We start from the raw sequence: 11,070 nt of genomic DNA on the forward strand, positions 1-11,070 counted from the left end.
GTCAGACAAACCTCTCGTCCTCTGTTAAAGGCAAGGTGAGCTTTCCCATGGAGAATGGGAATGAAATAAAGGGGTGCTTGTTTGACAACAACTTCCTACATAAGGGTGTCCTGGTCTCCAGCTTTTCTTCCACAAAAAAAATGTGTGTGCCTTGCTTGCTTCCACGATGGGTTCTTCCCTAAAGCCTGCTTCTGTCCCTTCCCCATTTGGTCCCAGAGCCCCTTGTTCTTGCTGGCAGGTTCACTGGAGGGCCTGGGATGTCCTGCTAGGCACAATAAAGCTCACTAAGCTCCCTGCCCTGCAAAGGAGCTCTGTGCCAGAGGCTGGGGGCTTGCCCTGCTCTGCTCTTCCTCCTGACCTCTCATCTCACATTGATGGTGTGTCCCCTCCCGTGGTGGCTCTCCCTGCCCTGAGCACTATGCGGATGGCAAACCTGGGAGAGCAAGGGCAGTCTGTGGGCTTGGGATGCTACTGTGGTGCTCCTGTTCATACTCCTGCTGGGGATGAGGTCCTGATTTCTTCTCTTGTCTGAGATGGGAGGTATCAAGTTAAGCCAGCATCACTGTTTTATTCCATTTCTACTTTCCTGGAGGTTTTACAGCTGTTAAACGCACCACCTGAGGGAGCTGTGTCTCTGAGAAAGGCTGTACAACGCTGGGCTGTATGAACGGCTGTACAGCCAACAGGCTCTACAACACAAGGGCAATTGCAAGGCCCACGTGCTGCAGGCACACCGGTCACTAGTAGCCAAAACTTCAATTTTAGTTGGCATCAGTGTGATTTCAGTAGCCAGGGCCAGCGCGAGTGAATGGCAGAATGAGGATGTGGATCTTATTGCAGGGGAAGTGCCCATATCTCAAACCCAAAACTCAACCAGCAAAATGTCCAACACCTTTTTGCTGAGCTTACAATTTCTATAGACTCTGCTTTTCTGTTAGCCATTTTAAAAAAGACAAGCTTAGCCAAAAGCTAGCCACTGCAAAAGGGGAACTGAGTAACATGGATTTTTTTAAAAAGCACTGACAGGAAGGAAACCTGTCTGCACAGCAAGTGACTTGTAAGAGCCTTTAGGCCCTGGAGTGGAAATTAAATACTGAGTGTTGGAGGAGTTGTCGGGAATCCAAGGTCTTCCAAAGGAAGGTCTGTTTCATAAGGAAAAAGGGATGGAAATAAATGTCCCCGCTGTCTTTCTTTATCAGACACCTCACCTTGCCCAGAAATTCAGGCCGCACATGGGCTGCCTAGTCTCACGCTGCTGAGAACAGCAAATATGTCCCTGGCTGTTGCTGCCAAAGTACACTCTCTTATCGGGCTCATTCTTGTCCATCCCGCCCCTCTTCCTTGGCATCCCTGGACCACAGGGACGGCTTGCCTGCCGTATGTTTTAGGGAAAAGAGGCCGGATAGGTACGTCTCTGAATATCAAATGTTACCGGCAGTAGACCTCTCTGTTGATGTTGAGAACATCACATCAGGAAAATTGGGTCAGCTTTAGGAAAATCACCAGATTGCAGCTCTGAAGAGCCACAGATGGTGCCAGGGTTAGAGGGGATGTCGACAAGTGAGGAGAGGCATTTCAAGATGGCAACTGTAGAAGAAGTAGCTGTGAACCTCCTTTCTCTCAAAGCATCTATGCTAGAGAATAACATCTGTGACAGAGCACCTGAGGCAAATGCAGGCGTGATGTCTTATCTAGAGATGAAAAACTGCACCTCTACTGGTGGGCACCAAAGCAGCTGTCTCAACTGACTCAACATATGTACCCACATGTTAAGCAGTGAGATCTGTTAGTCCTCTCCCTCTCCTGAAGTTTTGAAGGACACATGCTTCTGAAGCCCGAATAAGAAATAGTACAGGAGACTGGTTTACAGGCCTGGATTGGCCAGAAGGGAAGCAAAAGCTCTGCTTCTCCAAGGTATAAAAAGAAGATGTTGCATCCTTTTGAAAAAAACTGCTGTAGGAAGGTGGGATGAAAGAAATGATACAGACAATACTTCTCTGTGGGACTCCTCTGTGCACTGCAGGCACCAACCCTCTGCGGGCTGAGCCTGGGGACAGGCACGGCTGCCTGGGCCTGACACACTTCGGTCATCTCTCACGTGGGACCTGGCTGCTCCGCACCTTCTCCCAGCTCGAAGTGTCGTGCAGGTGTGTGAAGAGCAAGCGGATGGTCTCATGGGGCAGTCATGTCTTGAAAGCAGAAACTTTTCTGCAAATGGTGTAGCTCCCAGCTAGGATCCCAGTCCATGGATCTCTGCCATGGATCTCTTGGCAGCTTTGGCAAGCTGGACACCTAGCTACTGCCACTTCAGGGTCAGCCTTTAGTCAGGTACAACCCAGAGTGGGCCAGGATGGATGCCCTACCTAAAACATGTCACTGAAGATGCTCCCTGGGGGGACTTGTGTGCATGAAGCATGGGAATTTTGTGCTATGCCTGTTTTACAACCAGAACTGGCCCTTTCCAGTGGTCCTGCACTGACGTCTCTACCTTGGGTGGTGAATAGCATGGCTGGAGGAGGGGACACAAAGCCAGACCCATGCTTAAGGGACAGCTAGGCCCATTGCTGCTCAGGGAACTGATGGCTGCTTGGTCTCACTGGAGGAGAAGGGGAATTTGTGGGCTGTCTGTGCAATGATGACAACAGTTTAGGGTGCTTTATGTTAGCGCAGCACCTATTAGCCAGCTTCTGGCGCACACCTCGAGGCAGGGAAGGCAGTTTACAGCACGGCTCTACCTAGCAGCTCCAGTACGAAGCCTTTTCCTGCGGGATTTGGCCCAAGTGCTTCATTCAGCTGTGCTGTCAGCTGTCTCCAGGGACAAGAAGTGGAGGCAGCAGGTGCCCTGCCTGCAGCAGCCTGCTTGGTGCTGGTGTGAACGCGGGGTGCGGAAGAACATGTTGGTGCTGTCATCTAGTGGGACAACATGAGCATGGCCTGGCCATGGCTCTGTGCCCTTCCTCCCGTGCCTTTTACTCCTCCCTCGTGGTAATTTACATCCTGACTAATAGGCTTGCGAGTATTTTGGGGCTATAAGGCTTTTCCCTAGAATAGACAACGGAAAAGCCATTATTGTTACAGGCTTCATACACAGTTTTTATCTTGCATATCACAGGCTAGGCTTAAAGGCAGCTCATCCAAATTCATGAACTCAGCTGGCCCTCACATACCTCCCCCCAGTAGAGTGTATTTTGTGCCTGTAAAAGAGATCAGCCCGATGCACAAATAGAATAATGGTTAATTGTCCATCTAATTTAGATCTTGTTTTCCCGAGGAAATCTGGATGATCAAGGCTAGAGACGTCTCTTAAACACTTGATTGCTGTGATTTGTATTCAAAACACAACATCAGTCGCTACTTTCTGTTTCTGATCTCCACTACAATCATGTTCAAGTTTTGGTTCCTCTTGCAGCTGCTCAGACGTGTTCTGCCACTTACACAACACGTGGCAAACCTCCCTGTCAGCTGCCCCAAATTTTCCCAGAGGGTACATTGAGATCATTTGTCTTCCGGAAGACAAAAACCAATGTCGGAGACTCAGCATTTGGGATGTGTTCAAGGCTGAGTGGCAATGGGAGGGCAGAGGTGGGAGTAGGGCCTTGCAGCTCATCTTACGTCTGTCACGGCCTCTAATGGCTTCATCCCATAAGCGTCTCCTCATTCCTCTCACAGCAGAGGGAGTGCTGGAAAATCTGATGCTGCTAATTCTGGCGGAGGAACTGGAATGCAAACCACGGCTGGGGCAGGGGGCAACAGGGAACCGAAAGCAGCCTCCCAGATGAGCAGCACTGGTGTGTTTTTGTTCTTAAAGATGCAGGGATTTCTTAACCGTATTTTAATTAGAACCGTACAACAGCCCAGGTTGGAAGGGACCTCAGAGATCATCTGGTCCAACCTTTTGTGGGAAAGGGAGCCTAGATGAGATTATCTGATTATCAGTGGCGTCTTGAAAACCTCCAGTGATGGGGACTCCACCACATCCCTGGGGAGGTTGTGCCAGGGACTGATTGTTCTCACTGTGAAAAATTTCTTTCTTATATCAAGATGAAATCTCTCCCAGTGCAATTTGTACCCATTGCCCCTTGTCCTCTGCATGTGGCTCCTTGTGGTTTAGGTTGAAATCCTTCATCTTTCTATCTCTGAAACATTTCTGTTCATGTGTGATGGAGGGTGATCTTGGCTGGTGTCCTGAAGGAAATACAGTTATGAAGGTATGTGTCTCTGTTGGTCCTCATTCATGCTGTCCTTCTCTACCCTTCCCTCCTACCCTTCTCCTAGTCTTTTTCAGGAAGCACATTAACCTGCAGGTTACATCTGCTTAAGTACATACAGTAAGTGTTTGGTTTCTAAAGGACTCCTAATTTAATTTCTCTTATTCTCTTCTGCTGTGAAAAGCACTCCCTGCCCCCTGGTTCACTGTTCCAGCTCACAGTGCCAACTACTGCGGCTGCAGAAGCTCAGCGGTGCAAGGCTGATGGTGAGTAGACGAAGGTCCTGGTGGGTTTCCCTTTCCACACATGGGGATGATATGGGGGTCAGGGGACAAAAAAAAAGCCCACAGAAGCGTGGTTTCGGCGAAAGCTGCCAAAACGTGACTGTGCTGTGCCAAGGAGGGCAGCCCGGACCGAGCCAGAAACACCATGCCGGGGCCCCGAGGGCACCCCCAGCCCTCCCTGCCCCTGCCCAGCCTCCCAACCCCGCCCGCGGCCCGGGACCCCATCTCGGCCCCCCCCGCCCCCAGGGAGGTGCCCGGTGCCCGGAGCTGGGGCTGCCCCGGAGCCCCGGCCGTGCCGCCTCCCTGCCCGGCCGCCCCGGGGAAGCCCGGCCGCCCCGGGCGGAGCGGGCGCGGACCGCGGACCGCGGCTTGGCCTGATCCGAGGAGAAACCCCAGCAAGGCCAGAAGAGGGCACCTGAAAACAACTGTTCTGTGCAGGGTTGTGTCTGCCGTTGGGCTCTTCCCTCTCCCTTTTCCCCCCACCTCCTTCCCTCCCCTTCTCCCCCCCTTTCCTTTTCGCAAACCCTGAGAGCCGTTTTCGTCTTCCTGGGAATTTGCTGCTTTGTGGCATGAAAGGAGAGCACAAAGCCGCGCTCGGTGTGCGGGCAGCAGCGGGCTGCCCCTCTCCCGCCTGCGTCCAGCCACCGCTCCCCTCCCCTGGTGCCCCAAATTCTCTCCACGCACATGCCCGTGCCGTCCCCAGCAGTGTGCTCATCTACAAAACACACGAGCACATGCAAGTATATTGTAACCACACAGCAATTCAGGGACCAAAACCAAATCTGTGGGTTTTTTTTTTTTTCCTGAAAAGCTCCCTGAAACACGCAGATTTCAGTAAACCAGCACCTGTGTTCAAACCACAGCGGAGCTTGGAGGAAGGGAAAAAAACACCCCACCTCAGCAAGCATGTCAAGCTGAAAGCGTTGCCGGACTTGGCTGTCTTTTTGAGACGCCACTACATGCTGCCCCTCTTTGTGCTAATACTGGTTGAATGTTGCTCCCTGAAAAGCCTGGTTTTCCAAAGGCTGAAAACACTGAGCCAGAGACCTTGCACATCAGACTTCAAATCAAAGGTGCCAGGCCTGAGAAATGTACAGAGCTCAGCTGTGCCGAGGGGTGGCTGTGTGCAACACCAATATCAGCCAGATTATAAAGCTCCTGGGGTTTGTCTGGAGTGAATTTTGATGCATGCCGTCACAGCGCAGCATCCCTGCCACGCTTCCCTTCTGGGAGTGTGAGCATCCCCCGGTCTTTCCCTGTCTAACATGTGCAGATATGCACTCTTTTCACCTCCAGCCCCCAAACGTAGGCTGTTTCCTCCTCACTTCTCATGGGTGCTTGCAGATTCAAGCATGAAATCTCTACCAACAAATGCTTTTTACACGCTCTGCTGTGTGGTTTTGCTGTATACACTTATGCCCTAATTGCATCACTTCCCTGCAACTCCCTTCCTCAGGTGAGCACCTTCTCTCTTAGTCAACGCATGCACACAATAAACATTTCATGCTCTATAGCTGTGCCCAGATAACCCACATACAACTCACACCTAGGTGTACATCTCCACTTTTTAAGCACAAAGACAGCGACTGCTCTGTAATAAATTCATACTACAGACTGTGTATATACAGGCAGCTTTTCCACATAGTCCATAGAACTTCAAGTATAAATATACTCATTTACTTCGCACAGACACACATGCACACATTTACTTTCCTTTCTCCAGAACAGACAAGCCTTTGTTGTTAGGCTGTCTCTGCTCCTCTGGTCTTTCTTTCCCCCCTTGTTTCTGACTTTGTTTTCCCTAACGCCTGTCTCTCCTGCTTGTTCAGGCTGTCAGCTAAGCTGCAAGGTGCTGCAGATGAGCTGCTTGAAATCAGGTTTGTCCAAGGCCTTTTCCTGGGGCAACGTGTGGCTTGTTAAAAGGGGCTCCACGTGTGCTCTCTCAGCGCACCCCCCTTACTCCATTTTAAGGGTACAAAATGGAGCACTTCGATGAAACATTTTCCCCTGGTGGGATGCTCTGTGCTGCAAGGGCAAGGGACTGGGCTCCTCCTTGGGACCCCAGTATCTCTTTCATCGCTGTTGCAATAGCAAACACCCTGCTCTTGCCAGGACAGGCCGGGTGGCTGTGGCCAGCCTGCCTAGGCTCGCCCACACACCTTGGCCCTGGGCGATGCGCTGCTGCCCTATTTGTTTGACGGGTGGGTTGCTCATATGCCGGAGCTGAGGGAGCAGCAGAAAGCCAGGGTGCAGCAAGCAGCAGGGGTGAGTGATGTGGGCTCTTGGGCAGCCAGGAGGGCTTTCAGGGTGGCTTGCTGGCATCAGCAAAGGCTTGCAGCTTTTGGGAGAGCACAACTCGTGGTAGGAGGTTCCTGTTGCTGGAGTAGGGGGCAGGCAGCCAGGCTGTGCTGCGCTGCAGCATCAAGGAAGGGGAGGTGGTGAGGGTCTCCTCTCACCCTGACGCTGAGCTCTCGGCGCTGCTCTCCGGCCACTCCTGTGGAGGTTTCTTGCACCTTGCTGCTGCCTGGTCTGCTCAGGGCTCTCAAGGCACAGCCTTGCTGGGGCTTTTGCAAGTGGTGGGCTGCCACTGCCCCGTGCCCGCCATGGGCTTTCCCTAGGGAAAGGGCTTCAGCCTCAGCCAGATTTCAGGTGCTTTCCCAGCTGTGTTCTGCATTTAAATAACAGCTTCCTGCTGCTCAGAGTGAGTCACCTCAGGTTGACAGGCTGGGGCTGTGAGGAGGTGTAGGGGTGATACTGAGAGGCACGTGTGGGCTCTGTGGGATTTGCCTGGTGCAAAAACAGCTTCTGGTTTTGCGCACCTGAATGCCAGCAGTGTCCTGTCCCAGCGCTAAGGTGACGTGCAGCAAAAGGAGCTGTGCCAAGTGTCTGTCCCTCTTCTCTGTCTACATTGACCCCAAATGCATCCATGTGTTGTGGGAGGCTCTGCTGAAGCAGGATGAAAGGATGCCAACTCAACTGAAAGGGATGTGGTGTGGGAGGGAGCCCCGCTTTTGAGGATGCCTCTTTGACTCCATTGGGGAAGGCACGGCCAGGCTCTGGGGTACCCCTGAGGGCAGTAGCACCTTGCTCTAAATGGCCTTGAGAGTGACACTGGTGGCAAACCCTTGGATGAAATACATTCAAAGACATCTCACTGAGAAGCTGGCCTCCACTGACTTGTCCTGGCAGTGCTGTGCCAGCAGCCCCCTTGATGCTGAACCGATTTTCCTCCCCTAATGGTCTCAGTCTGTTGGGTCTCTCACTGGGGTTAGAGTCCTAGATTGGGCATGTGCTCTTCACTTTTTGCCCTTTCTTATTTATTCTTTTCTGTTCAGAACAGACATGAGGGAGGGAGCAATGTCCAGCAGGTGTACTGCCTGTCCTGCATGGTCTTCTCAGGACAGCCTACCTCCTCAGAGCAGTGACACTGGTGCTACTTCCACTTGCTTCCCTCTTTTCATCCCTTCATCACAACCTTGTGGTGAGTCACAACAGTTATATTTATGTCTAACATAATGTGTAAGTTGTTTTACGTGTACGTTGTTTTATTTTTCAGCGAGCTCTCTCATCTGCTCAGTCAGGGGATGGCAGCTGGTGCTGCCATGGTGGGGAGCATCTCCAGCTTGTTTTGCTCCACCGCTCCATTTGCCTCTTGCACAGGGCTCCCAGCCAAACCAAAGACAGGAGCCAAATGTATCTTGTGTAGAGCAATGCTTGCAGTTCCCCACCCCCAGCAGCTCACTGACCTGGAGACCTCTGGGCATAAACAAAGTGCATTGTTAATGGAAAATTGGTGCAGCCCCCAGAAGGTCTTTAGGAAACGTGAGCCCGGATGGAGCCAGCTGTTCTGTGTGGGAAGACGAGAGGTTAGCCCAGATGACGCGGAGGAGAAAGGAAAGCCAGAGCTGGAGCACATGATTTGTCTTGTGGCCGAGAAGATGAGTGGCTTGGGCTGGATGTGGGTGAATGGCACTCGGCCACGTTTTGAGGAGTGACTTCCAAGGCAAGCTGAAAGAGCCATACATGTCAGCTCTTGTGAAAAGGATGTTGGAAACCCCACAGCCCCGAGAGGCTGATAGTGCGGTGTGTTTGTATTTGTAACCATTAGCTGGGTCTTTGCACAAGCTTACTGTCGCCTGCAGTCTTCTCTTCACAGTGAAAGGCACAAACCCAGTCAGCGGGCAGTCGCATGTGCTGTGTGATGCACAGCTCCTCCATTTGCATCTGGACTGACTTTGTGCGATAGGTAAGCATCCAGACTACCCAAGGAGAGAAAATCTCCCTTGAATCTTGAGGACGTGATTCAGGTTGAAAATGTTATTTCAAACATAATCTATGTTCTAGGGTCTGGGCTGGATGTGGCTATGGATACTGTGAAATGCGTGTGTTAAGCAGGGTGATTTGTTGGTGCTAATGGGGAGGCCACAGCTTTTTAGCCTCCTTATGAAATCCAGCTGGGCTCTGCATATGTGTGTTGGGGGTAGTCTGGACTCACACACTGAAAGCCCTCCCTCATACCACTGCCATGGCTTCGAGACTCAAAGCAGAGGGTGAGGCAGCATCCTCTTTGTGAAGTGAGTTGAAATGGTCCAGTTTTCCTTCAGAAGTTTCTGGGTGACCAGCCATGTTAACACAGCTGCAGCTGTGTCTCCACAGGGATGTTGTGTTTTTCAAGCTGAAACCAAGAACAATTCCCTCAAAGATGCATTGAGGATAAAAGCGATTCTGCTGGAAGGAGCAGTGTTGTCACTTGAGTGGTGCTTTGGCTCAGGCTTCTTCCCTCAGAATTGGAGAACTGTAGGATCAAAGCTTAATTTAGGCTGGAAGGGAGTCCCCTGGAGATCATCTAGTCCAAGCCGCAGTGAACCCCTAACTGAAGCAGGTAGACTGTGAGGCATCGTTGTGTTGCTGAGTAGAGAAACTTTGGAAATAAATCTTGGCTTGTTGGGATTCGACGGGACTTTTGCGGTAATGTAAGAGGGGTCAGAGGTTTGGCTTGGCTGTGGATCGCATCCAGACTCTTGGATGCCCACGTCACGCTCCAGAAGGGTGGTGGTGCTGGTCCGAGCATGATCCCTCACTTCATCATGGATAACACTGCTGCCTTTGCCGTTCCTTGCTGTATCTGGCTGGGACAGCGTGCTCTGTGCCCATCATCGTGGTTGTGCTCTCCTTGCTTCAGCTGGGTAAATAATTGCCTCTTTCCCCCTCTGCAGGGACTGTATGTCAGTGCACTGAAGGAAGCACAAGGGCTGCATCACATGCTGCTTTGACCCCCCCGATGAAAGGATGGTAGGAACGTGGTGTGTGGGGCAGGCACACATGGACCCAGAAGCAGAGCAGCTGGGAGGAGGCCACCTTTGATGTCCCGCAGCTTCACACAGGTGGTGGTTTTGCCTTGCTGCTGCTGCTCCCTTCTCCCGATGGTGTCCTACGCATCTCTTTTGCAGCCAGGGGAAGAAAGGAAGGTGCTTAGAAACCTGCCTCTTTAAAAAGCAAATGTTCCTGCTAGCTAGAAGCAGTCCTGCCCTGTTGTACCCTTGGTAGGAGGTGTATCTTGTTGCACAGAAGGTTAATGCGTCTGGCGTTTCTGCTCTCTGGGTCTCTGAGCACGTGCTCTCGGGGGCCCAAATCCTTCCCCGGACCTCCCAGGTTTGCATGAGTTTGCAACTGTGCTTCCTGCTACTGGTTGGTCTGGACATATGAAGGGAACAAATGTTGGATGTTATTTAGCACTTCAGTCAGGTCATGCTGCAGCCAGGAAGCCAATGGTTCGTAATGGAGAACATATGGGATCTCACGCAAACACCCTCACTCACTCCGTCCTCGTTTCTCTGCCCGCAAAATGGAAATAATAATTCAGTACCTCAAAGAAGAGTTGTGGGGCTTGCTTAACAAATTAAGATTTGTGAAATGCTCATAGACCTTCAGCCAGAAGGGGCGGCAGGAGGGTGCTGTGTTTTTATTTGCGGGAGCGTTGCCAATCTGTCTCCTTCCCTTGCACCCGATGGAAAGGAGATGCTGGATGGCCTGCTTGAGGGACAGGCTGGGGTGCACAGGGTGCTCAGTGTGCTCAGTGGCCCCTGACCACATGGGGACCTCTGGGGGTCCCGCTGTACCAGCTGGGGACAGAGCAGGGGAGTGACCAGCCTGCGTCCGTCTGCGCGATGGCCACCCCACAGCCCTTGCGGCGACAGTCCCCGAGGTGAGATCAGTCCCACTTGGGGGGTGTTGGATGGTTTCTCTGGCCCGGTCGTCCCTATAGCCATCTGGGTCTGTTTCTCACTGCTTGCGTGGAAAACCGGTACCCTCCCATGCAGCCATCCTTGCATATGTGTGCTCTACATCAAATGCTGACTCCAAGAGCAGTAGCGCTGAAAAAAGTCCCCACAGATAAGAATATTTCCCCACATAGTAACACAAAATGAAAGTCAAGGGACTATTTATTTATTTTTTTTTCCTCCTCCACCTCCTTCTTTTTTTTTAAAGTGAGGCTTTTTATTTTGCCTTCAAGGAAAGCAGTACTTATCTTTATCTTAGAGCTGTTCTTAAAAAATCATTTTTCTTTTCCATACTGA

The sequence above is a fragment of the Ciconia boyciana genome, chromosome 1 (genome assembly GCF_034638445.1).
Source record: "Ciconia boyciana chromosome 1, ASM3463844v1, whole genome shotgun sequence".
In the NCBI taxonomy this organism is placed as follows: Eukaryota; Metazoa; Chordata; class Aves; order Ciconiiformes; family Ciconiidae; genus Ciconia; species Ciconia boyciana.